We start from the raw sequence: 20,616 nt of genomic DNA on the forward strand, positions 1-20,616 counted from the left end.
AGGTAACATGGCCAGTCCAACGTAGTTGTTCATGCATAATGGTCGCCTCGATGCTCCTAGAGATGGTGTCAGCGAGAATACTAGCATTTGTTCTCTTGTCGTCCCAGCGAATTCGGAGGATGGAATGTAGACTACGTTGGTGAAAGTTTTCAAGTGCCTTGAGCTACCTTCTGTATGTGACCCATGTCTAGCTGCCATATAGTAGGGTGGGGAGGACCACTGCACGATATACATACGTGCAGCTTTGTAGATAATTTCAGCCCCCTACAGTTGAAGACATGGGTACGATGTCTGCCAAAAGCTTGAGATGCACATCTGATCGGATGTTGAATCTCTTCATCGATGTCCGCGGTGGCGACAGGTGGAAGCCAAGATACTGAAAGTGGGTAACATTAAAGAGGGTAGTACCGTTAAGCTGGATGGATGGTGGAGGTGTGGCTGAACCAGGAATAGACCGAAAGATAATTTAAGTCTTACGTAAATTCACCTCAAGGCCGAAGTGTGAAATATGCATCTACATAGGTGTTCAGGATCTCCTGTAGGTCGCGATCAGTGTGCGCGACAAGAGTGAGGTAGTCGTCTTACTGAAGTTCAGTCATGGAAGCTGTCGACACCTTTGTTCCTGCCTGGAGTTGTCCATGTTGAAAAGACCCTTCAACCGGTACTGGATGTCCACCCGGCACTGGCATGAGTAAGGAAGACAGCCAAGAAAATGGAAGAGACAGTTGGTGCCAGTACACATCCTTGTTTTACCCCCGTTTGGATGGGGAAGAACACAGACTGGGTACCATTGTGCAGGGTACTGCAGCTCATGCAACCGTGGAGTTTCCTCACAATGGCGATGAATTTTGGTGGGCAGCCAAAACAGCTGAGAGTCAGTCAGAGGGCTTTCCTGTTGACCGAGTCGAAGGCCTTGGTTAGGTCGTTGAAGGTTACCTACAGGTCACGACACTGTTCTCCGCATTTTTCCTGTATCTGGCGGGCTGTAAAGATCATGTCAGTGGTGCCACATGATAGTCTTATGCCACATTGAGATTCTGGAAGGAAGTTTTCCGCCTCAGCAAGAAGTCTGTTTAGGAGGACTCGGGTGATAATCTTGCCAGCTATAGATAGCAGTGAGATCCCACGGTAGTTGCCGCAGTCTGACCGGTCTCCCTTATGTTGGGAGGTTTTCCTCGTCCCATAATTATATTTTCTAGAAGTGAGTGCAGACGGCTGGTAAGCAGAGGTCCTCCTGCCTTATAAGCCTCGGCTGGGATTCCATCAGGCTCTGAGGCTTTGTTATTTTCCATCTGTTTGATGGCAGTAGCTACCTCATCCAGAGATGGAGGTGGGTCAGCTCTAGATGCTGAGGGACCTGCTTGGTAGTCAGGTCATCCACATCGATGTTTCGGTTGAACAGCGAATGGTAGTGCAGTTTCCAGTGCTGAAGGATGCCTTCTTCATCTTTAATTAAGGAATTACCGTCAGATGAGCAGAGGAGGCTGCGCCATGAGTGACTGGCCCATAAAATGTTTTAGTGGAATTGAAAAATTCGCGCATCTTGTATAGTTCTGCAAATTTTTGCGTTTCACATGCTTTATTTTTAAACCAGTCGCTCTTTAGATTGCGAAGTTCGGGCTGGGCCGCCACTTTCTTCTTGCAGAAGGTATCAGCTTAGATCCGCGACTGAGGGTTGTTCTGCCATTCAGTTAAAGCAGCATGTTTATCATCGGCGAGTACATCGATTTCCGGGTTATTTTCATCAAACCAGTCCTGGTGTATTCTTTCGATCTGGCCGAGGGTCTCTCTGCAGGTTTTTGTCATGACAATGTCAAGAATACCCCATTCGGCACTGGGATTTGGGTTGTTTGCTATCGGGTTGTTTACCAGCCCATGTTCGAGCTGCTCTCTGAAAGCTTGTGCTGCCGGTGGATCCTCCAAGTGCTTCGTGTTAAACCCTCTTCTGGAGATTTTCTGCATTCGTCGTTTTGGGGCAACGAAAGTGAAAGCTTGGCTCTGACGAGCTGATGATCAGTGTTGCAGTGGTCTGAATCATAATTATATAAAGTGTGTGTGTGTGTGCGCGCGCTAAAGGGGTATCTCACACAGGCTAGATAAATAACGCATTGTTAACAGCTCCTCTCTCTCTCACCAGGAAGGTAACTCCACAACCAAACAAAGACGCACTACTGGGCAATGGGTTATCGGGATTAATCAAGACAGGCTTAATTTAATTTTATGTTGACATACAGAAAAATATTTACCAATAGGCAGTCAGAAGCAGCTCATGCGTCACCAAAATCACTCAATCACTCAATTCGGACAGCAGCTACTTCATAAACGATTTTTTCAGGCGTTGGATCATCTTAAGATTAAACACCACAGCTTATTTCATCAGAAGGTTAACTCCCATAATGCTACATGTAGGGGGAGGTAGGTTAGTTTAGGATGAACAGAACACTGAAATAAGTAGAATATCATCTCACCTATTCAACACTTTAAAACATTGTTCATTGATAACCATTGTGTCTCCAGGGAGGATCGAACTCCCGGCCTCTGGTTTACTAGACCAGAGCTCTAGCCACTGAGCTATGGAGGCGAAATTGCTGCAATTCGTAATATATTTTGAAATAAATTAAATTAAAGCAAATAAATTATTCTTGTTTTATTTGTTAGTTCTTAGTGTAATACATGTATACGAGTTATGGAATCTTCAAGTTTGTGTGTCCAGAAACCATTTAATCGCTTGTGGGAAAGTAATCGGAACTGGTTAAAGCGGGATTGCGACGTTACGACCTTCAGTACACTCTACAGAGGAGCTAAAAAAAAAAAATTCACATCTTGATCCGGAATTCTCCCGTCTGTCCAGACGTCAATATACTAAAAATAAATATATTATAGTGTAGTGGATTCCTCCCCTACAAGCACCGAACCTTCTCGAATTCCCCAGCCTATGCCTCCAGCGCTGCCCACGGAGCGGGGGTCAACTATCTACTCACGCCTACCCCCGCCATATTAGGCCTGATACCTGCTGCCCACGGAGCGGGGGTCAACTATCTACTCACGCCTACCCCCGCCATATTAGGCCTGATACCGCTGTGACCAGTTCTCTTTTCTGCCCAGTGCCACCAGCAAGCAACACCTCCGCGCCAGCCGTGTGGCTGCCGCTCCCGCCAGCGACCTTGGCGTACCTCAAGCCGCGTGCCCTCTCTCTGGGCACCCTCACCACCCGGCTCTCTCTACTCAACGCTTATTACCATGCTGCCTACCCAGCAACAAGCTGCATTGTACATCCAATACAATATGTATCCAGTGAGCACATTGTGAGTTTCCTTTCTCCAGCCCATCCTGAGTGCGAACCAATATCTCATAACCCCACAAATGGTGACCCCGGAATCTCGAAACCCCACAATAGAATACACAATATCGCCGTATCAATATCATACAGCTGTTTAGAAAACTAGCAAAACATAGTATACGGCATACCATAAATAAATGACAAAGATCTCTACAACAATGATCACGTTTAGAGGTTAGATAGAAGCCTACATATGAAAAATAGTTGATGAACAAAAATTACTGATCATTTAAAAAATCTGAAGACTGAAATAACGTCAGTTATGGAGCTTTCGGATGCTAGATGAATAACAATGGATCTTCTATACGAGTGACTTGCAATGATGCACAAAGTAATTCTGCTCAACATGATTGAGCGTGTTATTATTACAACTGTACTATTATTGCTACTACCACTACGATTATTACTACTACTATTATTATCACTACTTCTACAACTACTACTAATAATTTCTTACATTTACACTTTTATTTTGCAAACATACACACTGGTATATGGAACGTTATCGATTAATACAAATAATAACTATGAACTCCATCATGTCTTCGTACTTCCTGTTAAACCCAATCATCAAAAAATTGTCTTCCCTTAAGCTGAAAGTAAGCCATAATTACCAAATTATAACAAATGTTCAACAGATTACCGTTAAATCCTAATGCAACCAATTCAACCCATTTGTTCGTATTTTATGAAATTATTACATGATGTTACCATGGAAACGGAAAACGAGGGGGGTGGGTCTAATTGAGGGTGCTGCAGCACTTCAATATTTTTGGTATAAGGTGCTATACATTGCACTACAGAGTATCTGACACCAAAATTAATATTCCGCACCCCCTGATAAAATTTGGTTCCCGCAGTACTGAATGTTAGTCTTTATAAACTTCATTCCCTTGTACATTGTGATCTAAATAAATACAGTATTCTAAGACTCAAAACTAATTTTATCATTATTATTATTGAACATTACAAAATTCTTCCGACTGTCTTCCACATGATAAATATCCAAGAGACAATAGGGAAAACCCTTTTGTAAATTTCAACCAAGGTTTCTGATTAAATAATCTACAGAGTATTTCGTACCAGACGACATAATGGAGGGATACTACACTGGCCTCTTCCCCCTTCTTCGTGGCCACCTCTAGTTGAATGACCATTAGGTAAATAAATAGGTAGGTAAAAATATTAACCATAGCCAGCATTTAAGACAACATACAGTAGTTATTTAAACGAAAAATATCTTAATAATATAGTCACTTTTCACATCGCTCTCTGCAACATGCCGTCTTCATCAACTTCTGGGTTTACTCTGACCTGTGCCCGTCATTTTGCCGACATATGGTAATCAATAGCTCAAATCTACTGCTCTCTGAAGACAGATTTCCAATATGCAAAATTTATGTCAGGAGTGGGATTCGAACCCACGCCCTCAGAGAGGACCAGAATGCCCATTGCCCTTCTATTAGAAGAGAAGTTACCTTGAGTCTGGCGCCTTAGACCACTCGGCCATCCTGACCTTAGTTTATACGAACCACCAAGCAAAAAATTATCCGGCAAATGTCAATATTTTCATTTACATTTATGGCATTGTAAGGGGGAAAATATTGTTTTTAATTCCATCAGCTGATGAATATTATAAGGGCACTTTTTCTAAGCTTGGCTGTTGCCACTTTATTTATATTTCTATAACGTAGAAAACCTTCTTTAATTTTCTAAGTTATATTATATTTTATTTTCTAAGTTATTGTAGTTCTACATTGTTTCTAAGTTATTTTCTATGTACAGTATTTTCTTTTCACTGTTCTTATTTATTTATTTCAATGTCATTATTTGTTCATTATATTTTCCTTTAATTATTTATGTATTTCTTTTCTTTATTAAGTCTTTCTGGGGGGGGTTGTGTATTTCCTCTTACATTTATTCTCAGCTTTGCTTAGTTATATTCTGTTCAATGGATTAACCTGGGAAAACCATATCATTCTATAGCATTACACATTGATATAATTATTATACTTACTTAATTAGTAGATTGCCACCACCCAGGCTTTTATCTAGAATATAACTAGTATAATTGTCAAGTGGGAAGTAATGTGTTAGACACGAGCTTAAGCACGTGAGTTACAGCGTTTATTTTCTGATAAGCCAAATTTGGGGAAGGAAGGGGCGGTGATACTCACATTTTACTAAATCAATATTTATTAAAATCAAATGTCAATAGTTTGAAAATGTAAACTTTCATTCACAGCAACAAAACTTACAGTAGGTCCAATCACTGATAACTTTACTGTAACACTCAGACAAAAACGGACCACTGGGTCTTACTGCATGTAACAAAATAGATCTCCAATTGTTTGTTACATCAAACAACTATAACACTTAGACAAAAACGAACCACTAGGTCTTACTGTATAAGTAACAAATATAGATTTTAAATTAACAATTCAGACTTGCATTAATAAATAATGATTCAGTTAATGTGTGTATTACCGCTCATTACTTCTAACAATTGCCGTCCCTGAAAACACACCTGATAACTCGCGTGCCTAACCTCTCATGTATACCACGTTACCAATTTAATTGAAAGTTTTATTGTGGATATTATATTCTAAAGATAAAGGCTGGGTGGTAGCAGCTCTGAGAACTAAGTACAGTAATTACACGAGTGTGTAAGAATAGAGAAAAGTGTGGTTTTCCCAGGTTAACCTACAACAGAATATAACTAAATTACTGAAAATATAAGTAAATAAGAGTAAATAAACAAAGAAAAGGAAAACTTAGAAACAAGAATAAAAGAAATATAAACGTAAAGGTTATATAAATAAAAGTAAAGTAGCAACACCAAACAATAAAGATTTACCCTCTTAAAATGGGCAGGGCAAGGCAGAGAGGGGTGATGGGCAGGGCAAGGCAGAGAAGGGTGATGAAGTGAAGGGCAGGGCAAGGCAGAGAAGGGAGATGGACTGAAGGGGCAGGGCAAGGCAGAGAGATGGGTGAAGGCAGAGAGGGGTGATGGGCAGGGCAAGGCAGAGAAGGGTGATGAAGTGAAGGGCAGGGCAAGGCAGAGAAGGGAGATGGACTGAAGGGGCAGGGCAAGGCAGAGAGGGGTGATGGAGTGATGGGTAGAGCAGAGAAAGGTGATGGAATGAATGGGCAGGGCAAGGCAGAGAAGGGTGAAGGAGTGATCTGGCATTAGCAATCTAAAATATTGAAAGTGGCGTATATAGTTACACTTGGTTTTATAATACTGTAATACGAAAAGGATGGCAAGGTCCCCACCAGTTGTTTGCCCAAGGCCCCCACGACTCTGAATCCTGCCCTGCCTACGTCGTGTAGTTAAAAATACAAAGCAACACTGAAAATAATAACCTTACGTGATCCCAAAATCAAATCAACAAAGAATCACCACGTTCATTGGAATAAAAGGTAATTGTTACACTTGCAGAAAGCTTAAAGAAATTACACACTTACCTCAACTTTGCATAACACACTCAAAGCTTCGTACGATAAGATAGCCATAGAGAAATGCATCACCAGTATTCTAACACATATACCACCAAGTGTAACTCTATACTGTACTTGTTGATAGGAAACGGAGTTCGTTGGCATTATTTAGTATCTCACTATATTATAGTGGGGTACATTTATTCTAAACTCCAATCAACAGATGACGCTGGCGTTCATTATTACGTCGATGTACCTGTAGATATGCATAGCTAAATTGCCACAAAAGTATATTAGATTTGACTACTGTATTTAAAATATACATGGCTTCAAAATGGCCTCAAAATGCTCATGATATTTTATTGGTCAGATTTCAAACAATTTGTCAGATTTCAAAATTTTTTCGGAGAACTTACACCCCCTCCCCCCAACCCCACCCCCCAAAAGCTCAATGAGCTCGCTATGTTCCCCCACCCACAACTTCTAGGACCCCCCCATGATATTCCTGGATTTACCCCTAATAATAATAATAATAATAATAATAATAATAATAATAATAATAATAATAATAATAATAATATAAATAATAAACGGTTTATTAATAGAGTTGCAGTCGGCGGCTGAAAATATACAAACTTGCATGTGATTTAGACATAACGATATGCGTTCAATACATTTACAGGGCTGTACAGTACATAAATCAGAGTTGTTTATTATTTTAGCATTACCATCTCTAAAAAAAATATAAGTGTAATTTTTAATTGATTTTATTTACAGATATCACATCTGGAACCCGCTTTTGTCTTTAATACATTCACTCAGGCCATAGTGACAGTGGCCTAATGGCCTTATACTCACCGCCTGTTTGAAGCTGAAATCTACAACGTCAACGCAACACTTTCTTTTTCCACGATCATCCATGTGGGTCTTCAACGTAACGTTGGGTGTAAACGTATGCAGCGCATGAGCAACACAAATTTGTTCAACGTCCAAACTCAAAGTGTGTCTTCAAGTATTTCAACGTACCTCAGCATCAACGCACCTCGGCGTCAACGTGTATCAGTTATCGTCAGTCTCCGTGTTCTTCAACATAACATTATATTACGTAAACAGCAGCAGTATGTACTTTATCGACTGTAACGAGTGAAAATGATGTTTTACATACTGAGAGTCCATCACACTATTGGGTTAAGGTGGCATGTATTCATATACAGTACTGTAAATTTTAAGTTTTTCAGTTTGTGAAAATGGCATTCGTAGTTACTGAATTAATTTTCCCTTTTAATGGAATACACTGTGATTATTTTGCATGTGATTTAATTTTATTGTATCGTATAGTTCAGTGTAATATGAACTATTATGATTTTTATTATAATTATTATTATTATTATTATTATTATTATTATTATTATTATTATTATTATTATTATGTACCATTGCATTTATATAGTTTGATTGTGGATACAACTGCAATATGTTTATCATTATTATTATTACTATTATTGTTAGTATTTATATTATTGTTATTATTATTAGAATTAGTAGCAATGAACGAATTAATTCTTGAATTCATATATTTACTGCATTAGTTATATTTCACTAAAATTCTAAAATTTAGTAGTTGTCTTTTACTACAACTTCAAAATCTTGTGAATTAACAAATCTTACTTATAAAAACTATTTTGTTATCCACAGTGCCTCCAGGGAGGATCGAACTCCCGGCCTCTGGTTTACTAGACCAGCGCTCTAGCCACTGAGCTATGGAGGCTTGTTTCCATTCAAGAAGGTCCTAAGAAATTTTGAATTTTATTACTTATTGTCTATTGTCTACTTATTGTGTATGTAGGCTATGTCTTGGAGGAAGACGTCCAGATCTTTATCCTGTGGATTAATAGTAATTTTCATTGCGGTAAATCGAATGGACTAATGGGCGGCTAAAGTATTATCTCACGAATAATTATAGGCGCGTCAGTAGATACAGGTAATGTCTGCCGTTACACCAAGTGCTAAAATTGTCTAAATTGTAGTTATATCTATTGTGAAACATTAAACTAAAGGAGCAAATTACAGGAAATATGCCGATGATGAAAACATATAACCTATACTATATGTTTGGAGCTGAGGGTACAAACCGGTAAAGCACTACTGTAGGAGCAGAATGAATGAATGAATGAATAAAAGGCTAGTGACAGGGGAGGAAGAAGGTTCGGGGGAAGGATAAAGGGAGGACGGAAGTGAACTTAGGAGGAGAGGAAGGACGCAGTGGCTTAAACACCGCTTGCGTGAGGTAGGCGAGCTGTGCTCTGATTGGTGAATGGCCGGGCTCGGCAGCGGAGGGCGGGTACCGGAGGGTGAATGGCGCCAAGACGTTGTAGGGGTATCGAGATATTAATGTTGAGTGGTAGACAACATTAATATCTCGATACCCCTACAACGTCGTGTTGGGCAACGCTATTTTTACTTACTTCAGGTCGGCTTAATTTCTTGTGTGTTTCTTGGTTTGACTACTGGTTTCTGATTGGCGGGCTGCTCTGGGCCTTGTTATATTGAAGACGAAGATTTTCTCTTCCTCTTCTTTTTTTTTCCTTGGATTTTCCACTCAGTAGTGTCTTGGTCTTGTCCTTCCTCGTGTCCAAGTTGCTCGCAGAAGGTGAAAAAGTCGGAGAACGTGAAGTGTTGGTCTGCAGGGGCAGCTGGTACAGAGGCAATTGGTACAGGGGCTGCTGGTACTTGTGTCTTGGATCTTCCGTTCTTGATTTTTCTTCTCTTCTTGTTTCTTGGTCTCTTGTTTATTCTTCTTGGTCTCTTGTTTTTTTTTCTTCTTTTCTTGGGAGGGAACACCAAGGAGGGCCTCCTTGAATGTAAGTTTCTTGTCTTGGCGGATCCTTGCCATCTTGCACCGCTCCCACCACGTGGACATAGCTTGTCGGCGGAGGAGTGTGAGCCCGCCACAGGCTACGCATTTCTTCTCTTGGTTGGGGCAGGAGGTGTAGCGATGTCCAGTGGTTTCCACACTTGGAGCACACATCCTCCTGAGCCTTGCACTTGGTGGTGGTGTGTCCGTAGCGCTGGCATTTATAGCAGCATTTGGGTCTGCAGAAGGGCTTCACTGGCACGGTTTCCCAGGCCAGTTGAGCCCCTTTGGGTAACGTTTCGTAGTGTCCTACAAGGGCAAGTTTCTGACAGCTTTTTTAGACAGCAGAGTTGTCCCTTGAGAAGTTGGTTGATTTCTTTTGAGTCCGTGTATGCAATTTTAGGGTGGGAGATCACTACCAGCTTCAAGTTGTCCCCCTGGTAGACAATCCTTTCCACTTGTACGCCGTTGGTGTCGGTGAATTGTGGCAGTTGTAGGAATTGGCCAAATCCGGCGAAGGTGATTTTTAGGTCACTGTTCACCTTAAGGCGCTCAACTTTGATGACTCTCTCGATTCCTCCAGAGTTAAGAAATACTCTTTAAGGACGAGGAAGTTGAATTGTTTTGGACAAGTTTCCTCAACCGGTCGCAACCGGATCACCTTGATGTCTTCGTAGTAAACCATGGCTGGTTGTGTGCGCGTAGGATCAGAGGACATAATTCTGCAACATTCGGTGTGCGCGCTTTCAAGCAAATTTAATAACACTCTTTCCAGCAATACAGGACTAAAAACAATTGACCTAACCCATTAAATCTTGTTGTTATCAAGGGGGCAATCTATTCATACCCTCATCATTGTAAAAAGCATTGGCCTCATGACCCTGAGAAACAATTAACAATGCCCCTCTGCAGCGGCTGTAACGAAGGGGATACGCCTGCAGTAACACGGACTCGCCACCAAAAGGCACCAAGGGACATTCTATCCCTACCCTCATCATTGTTAAAAGTAATGGGCTTGTGACTATGGTACAGTAATATAAATACTACCTCCAACAAGCAGCCCGCTGATAGGTAAGCATCCGTCCCATTTTGGAGCCACAGTAGGTTGAAGCACCCGGCACAGCCCTAGCTATAACGACCTAGACATACCACTCCCCAAGGATAAATACTAGTCTTTAGTCCTTGCCACTCCCTACCCCAAGCACATGGTGCGGTGGCTCAAGCAAGCACCTCACACTGTAGGATGAACCAGGCTGAAGCCACATTTCATAGAGGGCGGCCTACATCCTCCCTTATGCACACACCAACAACAAATCCAGGTACCGTCGGGGACAAAAGTTCGCTCCCCGCGGTGAAACTGAGTCACAGGAATGAGTCTCTGAACTGACTCACTCTGACTTATCCCTTATAGTACACCACTCCGTATCAATTGGACCTTCCCAATCATCCTATAGATACCTTGAGTTCTCCTTAATGCTATCAGTACATACTCTTAATATTATATGTCCGTACATTGGTACAATTCGTCTAAAACAACATGCAGTAGGTAAGTTATCCCTTACCAAAGTTTCGCGTTTTCTACCGTTTTCTGTGATACTACAAGCGCGGTGGATTTGAAGTGTTATGTAGCGTAATATGAATTGAAAAGATAATAAGGGTGACAATGATGTGCGCAGTACACCCGAGATATGCTACAGACAGTCAGTTGATTGAAAATGTCCAAGGGAGGGCCACCAGACAGGTGCCTGCACTTTGGCACCTCAGTTATCCAAGAGATAGTGCGCCTGCAACTGTTTAGCTTAGACGTACTACAGACGGGTAAGAGGTGACCTAATTGAGTCTATAAACATCTCAAGGGGCACTACTCAGTCGAATGTCCATACTGAAGCTGGCGGACGCCCGCCCCACAAGGGGTCACAGCCACCTGTCCAGAAAACCGTAAAAGCAAACGTTTCGGAGTGAGAATAATTGTGAACTCTTCGAACAACCTGCCAGAGAGTGTTGTGACGGAGCTCTCTAAAGACCAAACTTGACCAACATTGGAGCAGGTTCAGATACATTCAGAAGCCAGTGTATGCCCAGTACTTGGCAACAGTACGTAACAGAGACGTGACCAACCGCCCAAGCGGCTTAGGAGCTGATCAGTGGCGAAGAGAATAAAAGTAAGAGTAACTCTTGGAACAATCTGCCAGAGAACGTTATATAAAATTTCTACCCTAATAAAATATCGACCCAACTTTTCCCAACAATATCAATAAAATAAGAGTAAAATGCACGTGCCAGCTAGCCACTTGTAAATCGACATTTTGAACAATGAGTTGGGTCTCGTGGCGTCTATTTAGATACGCAGAACGGATGTTTTTCTGGTTCTGAGCATGGCCGAGCATGCGTAGTACTGCACAAGGGTAGAGATTTTGAGGTAGAAATTTAATATCAACATAACAACACCGCGTGTAAAACTCATTCAAGAGTCAAGATCAGACTTGACAAATACTGAGATACATCCCAGGAACCAGTAAATGCCAACATATGCGTAACAGAGACGTAACCGACTCATAAGCCGATCAGTGAAAAAGATAAAATATAATATGCTTATGTTAAACAATTGCATTTTATAAAAGACCCACGAGCAACTCAAACAAATTGGTATACCCACGTTTCCTAATCACTTTGATTACATGTCAGGATGGCCGAGTGGTCTAAGGCGCCAGACTCAAGGTAACTTCCCTTCCGATAAAAGGGCAATGGGCATTCTGGTCCTCTCTGAGGGCGTGGGTTCGAATCCCACTCCTGACAAACAATTTATCCCAGATAAAAATGTATTTTACCCTTTTCAGATTTTTTTTTTTTACACACGAGCTACAGGCCACAAACTACCAAAATCTCAAATGCTCTTTCCCGTAACATTTCCACGTTACCTCTCAGGGCGGCGTGAAACCTACCGTCACTTCACAAACAAGCCGACTCAGGACACGATTTCTGTCAGCATGTTTTTTTGTTTTTTTACGAAAGTCATCCAAACAATTAACACCCTTGGATACCCCCAACCCCTTCAATCAACTACCATCCATGAAAACCCAGGTCCTCCATTCCAAGCCCTCTTTCGGACACAAGTACAGGTACAGTGATTTCTGTAACTAAGCCATATTAAAATGTGAAGCGATAGTTGCGATGGTAGTTGAAGTGGTAATGGTGGTGGTTGTAAGAATCATATTTGGTGTTATCTGAGGGGGCAGTGGTGATACGGGGTGATAGTTTTGTAGCTATTTTATAATGGACGTGGTTGGTGTGAGCCCCCACCCCCTACCGGTAATTTTTGTTATGATTGGAGAATGTTAAACGTAAGAGCTCTGCATCCAAAGTGTTGTTGTGGCACCAAAGCTTACTACTGACACCATCCCTAGCATTAACTTAAGACATCCTCAATTCAAAGTGTTAGGAGTATTATACTATGCAGCTCGCGCGCACACATACAGTACTACCTAGGGAAACATAGACGTGAATTTATTTAAAGTAGAAGCTGTCGCCAACACTTAACCTTTATAAACACACCTCAAATTGACGAGTTGCACCACCCAGCGTCAAGAAGACCGGACAATTCGCCAAGAAATCGATTTAACATCCAGGATCCAAACTTTCCCATAAGATGGAACCCGGATCCCCGAGCTTGCGAGGCGACCATGCTGATCATTACACCACAGGTCGCCAGAATATCGTTCATACCGAGCGAGGACAAACAACTGCCCCTTCCAGGATATTCAGTTTTAATATCGAAAACCTACCAAAAGACGAACATACACACCACACACACTATGGGCGATCACCAATCTCCAATCTAACAGAATGAACTTATTAAAAAGAGGTTCCTTTATCACTTATATTTGTTTTTTCATGGCATTTAACAAAATTTCTACGTAATATCATCCACGATGGCTTAATTGCTGTCCGACTCATTACATCATCCTGAGACCGTCTAGTTCTGGAAGTTCATGTTTCACTCGTTCATTTGCAAAATGTCTCATCGCCTATATAACATTATATTATACTATAGTGGTAAATTTCCATCTACTATACTGCCATGTTCACTGTACTATGGGATCCAAACGTGTATGTATCCACTTACAAATAAACCGTCTTTTACACCCCCCCCCCCTTCCCAACCCCATACACTACTACTACTTTGCTGTCACTCGGAATCGAGTATGACGATCAACCAGCTATGATACAATGATATGAGTTATTAGGGATGTCACCTTGGTCGGTGAGTTTTGAGGTGACTAAAGAGAATGGTATGTGACCCATACGGGACCCGCAACGTCGTTCACATTTGTTGCACATGTGGAGGGCTCCATCTACTGCGGTGGCAGCATCTTTCCGGCGTTGGCACTTGTCTGCCTCGGTTTACAGTCGGGCTAACTGGGAAGCATTGACACCTCGTGCGGTGCTCCTCAAAGCGTTAAGATGTGGAGTAATCGACTCACAGGTGAGGGAGTCAATTTGGCACTTTTTCAGGTTTGTCTTAAGACTATCCTTATATCTTTTCAGTTGCCTGCCAGCGTTGCGTTTACTATTCGTTATGTGACTGTAAAGTAGCTGCTTTGGCAGTCTATTGTTGTCCATGCGGGTAACATGGCCAGTCCAACGTAGTTGCTCATGCATAATGGTAGCCTCGATGCTCTACAGTTGGTATCAGCAAGAATACTGGCATTTGTTCTCTTGTCTTCCCAGCGAACTCGGATGATGGAACGTAGGCTACGTTGGTGAAAGTTTTCAAGTGCCTTGAGGTGCCTCCTGTATGTGACCCATGTCTCACTGCCATATAGCAAGGTGGGGAGGACCAGTGCTCGCTATACGTGCAGCTTTGAAGATAATTTCAGCTCCCTACAGCTGAAGACACGATTTCGGAGTCTGCCAAATGCTTGAGATGCACATTTGATCCGATGCTGAATCTCTTCATCGATGTCTGCTGTGGTGGACGGGTGGGAGCCAAGATACCGAAAGTGGGAAACATTAGAGAGGGTAGTACCGTTAAGCTGGATGGGTGGTGGAGGTGTGTCTGAACCAGGGGCAGGTTGGAAGAGAATCTGAGTCTAACATACATTCGCCTCAAGGACGAAGTATGAATAAGCGTCTGCATAGGTGTTCAGGATCTGTAGGTCGTGTTCAGTGTGAGCAATAAGGGTGAGGTCGTCTGCATACTGAAGTTCAGTAATGGAAGCTGTCGACACCTTTGTTCTCGAGTCGTCTTATATTGAAAAGACCCCCCTTCACCCGGTATTCGATGTTCACCCCGCTGGCTAATTTAGCACTGGCACGAGTAAGGAAGGCAGCCAAGAAGATGGAAAAGAGAGTTGGTGCCAGTACACACCCTTGTTTAACCCCTGTTTGGATGGGGAGGAGCTCTGACTGGGTGCTGTTGTGCAGGACACTGCCGTCATGCCATCGTGGAGTTGCCTCACAATGGCGATGAATTATGGCTTCCCTGTTGACCGAGTCGAAGGCCTTGGTTAGGTCGATGAAAGCCATGTACAGGTCACGACGCTGTTCTCTGCACTTTTCCTGTATCTGTCGGGCAGTAAAGATTGTGTCAGTGGTGCCTCGTCTGTTTAGGAGGGGTCGGGCGATAAACTTGCCAGCTACAGAGAGCAGCGAGATCCCAAGGTAGTTGCCACAGTCTGACAGGTCTCCCATGTTCTTATAAATATTGACAATGGAAGCGTCTTTAAGAGCTTGGGGGATTTCCTCCTTTTCCCATATATTCTCCAGGAGAGAGTGGAGACGGCTGGTAAGCAGAGGTCCTCCTGCTTTATACACCTCGGTTGGGATTCCATCAGGCCCTGAGGCTTTGTTATTTTTCATCTGGTTGATGGCAATAGCTATCTCATCCAGGGATGGAGGATAGCTTAGGTGGGTCAGTTCTGGATGCTGAGGGACCTGCTGGGCAGTCAGGACATCCACATCGGTGTTTCAGTTGAGCAGTGAATGGTAGTGCTCTTTCCAGCGCTGAAGGCTTCATCGTCTTTAATTATGAGGTTACCTCAGATGTGCGGAGGGGGCTGCACCACGAGTGTCTGTCCCATAAAATGTTTTAGCGTTAATGAAAAATTCGCGCACTTTGTGCTGATCTGCAAGTTTTTGTGCTTCACATGCTTTATTTTTAAGCACAGTCGTTCTTTAAATTACGAAGTTCCCGATAGGCCGCCACTTTCTTTTTGCGGAAGGCATCAGCTTTGGTCCGGGACTGAGGGTTGTTCTGCCAGTCAGTAAAAGTAGCACGTTTATCATCGATGAGTACTTTGATTGCCGGGTCATTTTCATCAAACCAGTCCTGGTGTATTCTTTTGATCTGGCCGAGGGTCTCTCTGCAGGTTTTTGTCATAACAGTATTAAGAGTATCCCATTCGGCACTGGGATTCACGTTGCTTGCTGTTGGGTTGTTTATAAGCCCATGCTGGAGCTGCTCTCTGAAAGCATGTGCTACCACTGGATCCTCCAGACGCTTAGCATTAAAACCTCTTCTGGAGGCTGGCTGCCCTCGCCGTTTTTGGGCGACGTGAAGTGAGGGCTTGGATCTGACAAGTCGATGATCAGTGTCACAGTGGCACGGGTGATGAGGACATCTCGGCGATCTCTTTCTCTGACAATGATTATAGTCAATGAGATACCAGTGATTGGATCGTGGGTGCCCATGTACACACTTCCCACGTTCCCAGAGACGGATGACACTGTGCGCAGTACTTGGGCGTTTTTTATAGTAAAAAGTAATAACTAAATTAACCTCAGAATATCTCCTAATATCAAGTGCACGTGGTTTCAAAATGGCCTCAAAATGCCCAGGATAATGGTCAGATTTAAAAAATAAAACTGGGGGTCATACAATGCTCTCCAGCCGAGTGGGCTCGCTGTGCTCGCCATGTTCCCCCCCCCCCCTCCCCTCTTTTGATATTCCTAGATCCGCCTCTGGCAGTACTACAAATTCTAACAGCACAATCAAACAGGTGGTGATGGTATAATTATTCACCTCAGAAGATCATCTGCTTCGCTAAGCTGTGGCTCAGGCTTCAACCGAGGGGTTGCAGGGAACAAATACATATTGTACGAGGAATTTTTTTTGTTGTTTAAGAAAAACGACGCCTGACCATCATCTAACTTTTTTTTTTTACTCAAATTAGTTCCAATATTCACTAACAAAAAATAACTTCCATAATTGTTTCGAGTGTATTTGAGCTTAGTGAAATTTTAAGGGCAAGCAAGTTTCTCTACTGAACAAAGAGTTATCAAAACAAATCTGAAATATAAAATTTTGGGAACCAATTATAAATTCTTAATTCGTAAGAAAATCTGTTAACTTACTTTCCTTAAGCATAAAAAGCAGCCAAGTCACTTATCACCATCTCATGAGAATACGTACAGCTTTATAATAAATATCATCTAGATTCACTTCCTGACGTCTGGGTGGTTTTACATACCCCTCCGTAAACAAGTGTATCATGGATAAGGACCGAAAGGCGAAAAGAACCTCAAGTGCCTTCAGGGAGGATCGAACTCCCGGCCTCTGGTTTACTAGACCAGCGCTCTAGCCACTGAGCTATGAAGGCGCTTAAAACCAAATTCGCTATGACGAAAAATCGAGTTACATATTCAAATAAACATTGCGTCACAATTACGTAGTATAATTGTTACATATTCAAACTTTGAGCTACAGTTTTGTAAAAGTGCAGTTGTATTTCTAAAATATATTACATGCTATGAGTTTCACTTTCAATTATTTAAGCTCGTACCATAAAACTTTCGCGGTGTTCTTGGGCTAATCAATTTCTTGTTTGCCATTATATATATATATATATATATATATATATATATATATATATATATATATATATATATATATATATATATATATATATATATATATATATATATATATATATATATATATATATATATATATATGCTGATAACCACAAGGAAAGAAGAAAACACGAAGTTCCCAAGCGCTTTCGTGTAATTCACATCTTCAGGGGTGAGTACAGTGAGTAGAGTGTTTTCTTCTTTCCTTGTGGTTATCAGCATATACCTGGATCACACACTGTCTAGGTGCGTACAGTGGGTGTGGGATATGGGATGTTTGGGATGGAGAAAGGAAACTCACAATGTGCTCTCTGTATACATGTTGTATTGGATGTACAATGCAGCTTGGTGCTGGGAGGGCAGCATGGTTACAAGCGTGATGTAGAGAGAGCTGGTTGGTGAGGATGCTCAGAGGAGGACAGCTTGTGGGTCGCCATGCTCGCCGGCGGGAGCGAGCCGCCAGGCAGGAGGAGGAGGAGGTGTTGCTTGCTGGTTGGTGTAGGTAGAGAGGTAGGTCACCACGAGGTCAGGTCTTATATAACGGAGGTAGGCGTGGTTTAATAGTTGACCTCCGTCAAGTAAGGCAGCGCTGGTTGACCTAGACCAGAGGCATACACTGGGGAATTTGCGGGGTCGGCTACTCAGCGACAAACAGCGTTAGTCGGGGAGGAATCCACTACAATACTCCCCCTTCCCTCCATGCGGTGGAGACTTGTTGTCTGCAGGGTTGCATGGCACATGTGAGGTAGAACGGCAGTGCATGTCACATGTGAGACAACGGCGAGGGCGTGGATGAGCCGGCCGCTAGGGGAGGGGGGGCAACTCTGTCTAGATACACGAGATCTATGGGAGAAAAGAGGGAGAAAGGGTTGTGGAGGCGATGAATGTAGTATTTCCCTCGCGACAGGTACAAATTCGTCAGTTGCGCCTGCTGGGGTGTGTGGGCCTGGGTCAGGAGCAGGGGCTGCTTCAGGAAGTGTGTCCATGACAGCAGCAGGGTGCATGACAGCAGCAGGGTGCATGACAGCAGCAGGGTCCACGACAGCAGCAGGGTGCAGGACAGTAGAGTACCCGAGGGAAAAAAAAGGATGTGTGGGGCCACACTCAGGCGCATGGCCACGTCGGGAGCAGGGGCTGCCAGGCAGGAGAGGAGGAGGGTCTGCATCAGGAGGAGGGTCCAGGACAGTGGCAGGGGGTACTGCTGGGCCGGGGGCGGCGTCTGAGGCAGGACGAGTGTGCTGGGGTCGGTAGGACGTGGTGCTTGGGGAAAGAGGAGCTGGTATCTGCTTAGAGAAGCAGTGCTGCTCTAAGGTGTCTAACCTGCGGTGTAGAGACAGTAGCTGTAAAGCCGATGAGAGCTGCCTCTGTGTGGATAAGCCAGTCTTCCATGTTACTTGAAGACTGGGAGAGTGATCGGTTTCTCCTCCATCCCGTGTGAGTGCGAATCTCCGGGGGTCACCATTTGTGGGGTACGAGTTGTTGGGTTCACACTCAGGATGGGATGGAGAAAGGTGTACTGCGTACATCATTGTCATTCCTAAAAACCCTATTTAATTCATATTACGCTATATAACATTCAAATCCCACCGCTGCCACCAATTTATTCTGCCAGATTCTGGGGTCACTAAGTCTAAGGGGATAACTTAACTCTAATCTTAATTTCTAAGGGTCGCTGCCACCAGACCCCCTCTGGACAGCATGTAGCTCGTTAGGTAGCGTGCAGAGTGGACTAGGCATTGGGTTAGGTTTTCCATTGGCCAGATCGATAAGGGTAAAGAAGGGTGAAACCATAACATGTCTTAATTGATTTATTCCTTATAAAACATACTGGTAAAAAACATATACATGAATTGGCCTTCCTCAGAACAACGAAAATGTGGTTACCCAGATGGGCCCCAGACTCTTACATTGATGGCGTGTCATCCACCTACTTATTGCATAACAATCTGTGACCACCTTACCTCTGTCATTCCTTCTTACACTATCCCTTAACACATCAGACTGCTCCACCTGTATGGAATATAGCACCGTCGGTTATCATACATAGTAGCACCATCTCAACACACGTTACACTCCATACCTGCAAGTATGGGACTCCTTGTGACTTTTAGGTATACACAACAGGCACCTCGTTCGCACACCGCCCTCGGTGGGTAAAGACGAGGGCTTCACCTAGAGACATACCAGCACTATTTCTACGCCTGGTATTATAGGTCGCTCCAAGTGACGACCGCAGAGTATTCCCCGTTCTACCGTCACCTCAGGTTCCATGCGGTCAGAGTGCCTTGCCGCCCGGCCGCTATTATCCCTTTGAGTGTCACAACAGGTGGTGACTACTCCCCGCTATGCCAATCCACTGTGAACCTGTGGATTTCCAGCACACCACTCCAAATGAATAGTCACAAATAAGGACTCGGTGGACTCGTATACTGTATAAGCCCACAGCCTCGCCGTGAAGATGATTCTACTCGGCGCTCTCAAACAGACAAGACCTCCGCATAACAAGCTCCTCAGCACACACCAACTCCCTAGTACTGCATTGTATATAATATATATATACAATATACAGTGGTCCCTCGGTTAACGAAAACAATTCGTTCCAGAAGGTCGTTCGTTAACCGAAAATTTCGTTAACCGAAACCATTGTTTCAATGGGATTTTGGGTAATTGGTTCCAGCTCACCGAAAATTACATACAAAGTGAAAAAAAAATGCAATACAGTACACTTACTTTGAGGTGTGTGTGTGTAGAAGGCTCCTGGTTGATGATGATGGGAATTAGAAGTGGGGGTGGAAGAGAAGGGAGAAGAGAAGGAAGTGGGGGTAGAAGAGAAATCACCCCATGCTTCATGCCGTCATTTCACCCATAAAATTTTAAGTTCATTAGGTGTAATTCAAGATTATTTTCTTTAAATCAACATTGCACTGCACTATATATTGTCAATATGTTATATAAATTTCAGAATGACCAACATATTACTGTACTCACTTTGTACACAAATGTACTAAGCTAATGAACTAAACATTTTATCTCTTCTGCAAACTTTGAGATGATTATACTCAAATTAATCTCAATCTTGCAAGAATTCCAGCAATGCAAGTTATATCCTACTAAGTCATGTCTGTGACAT

General features: G+C 42.9%; 5 non-coding genes across 5 annotated transcripts; 1 reads left to right on the forward strand and 4 right to left on the reverse strand.

Moving 5' to 3' along the window:
• Positions 1 to 2,508: 2,508 nt before the first annotated feature.
• Trnat-agu lies at positions 2,509 to 2,581 on the reverse strand. Its single transcript has one exon. It is a non-coding gene; the product is annotated as a tRNA-Thr (tRNA).
• A 2,159-nt stretch (positions 2,582 to 4,740) lies between these two features.
• Trnal-caa lies at positions 4,741 to 4,856 on the reverse strand. The gene is made up of 2 exons: positions 4,819 to 4,856; positions 4,741 to 4,785 (listed from the first exon to the last, which is right to left on the reverse strand). It is a non-coding gene; the product is annotated as a tRNA-Leu (tRNA).
• A 3,620-nt stretch (positions 4,857 to 8,476) lies between these two features.
• On the reverse strand, positions 8,477 to 8,549 carry Trnat-agu. Its single transcript has one exon. It is a non-coding gene; the product is annotated as a tRNA-Thr (tRNA).
• A 3,766-nt stretch (positions 8,550 to 12,315) lies between these two features.
• Trnal-caa lies at positions 12,316 to 12,431 on the forward strand. The gene is made up of 2 exons: positions 12,316 to 12,353; positions 12,387 to 12,431. It is a non-coding gene; the product is annotated as a tRNA-Leu (tRNA).
• A 4,729-nt stretch (positions 12,432 to 17,160) lies between these two features.
• Trnat-agu lies at positions 17,161 to 17,233 on the reverse strand. The gene has a single exon. It is a non-coding gene; the product is annotated as a tRNA-Thr (tRNA).
• Positions 17,234 to 20,616: the final 3,383 nt, after the last annotated feature.

The sequence above is a fragment of the Homarus americanus genome, unplaced genomic scaffold (assembly GCF_018991925.1).
Source record: "Homarus americanus isolate GMGI-L3 unplaced genomic scaffold, GMGI_Hamer_2.0 scaffold33468, whole genome shotgun sequence".
Lineage (NCBI taxonomy): Eukaryota > Metazoa > Arthropoda > Malacostraca > Decapoda > Nephropidae > Homarus > Homarus americanus.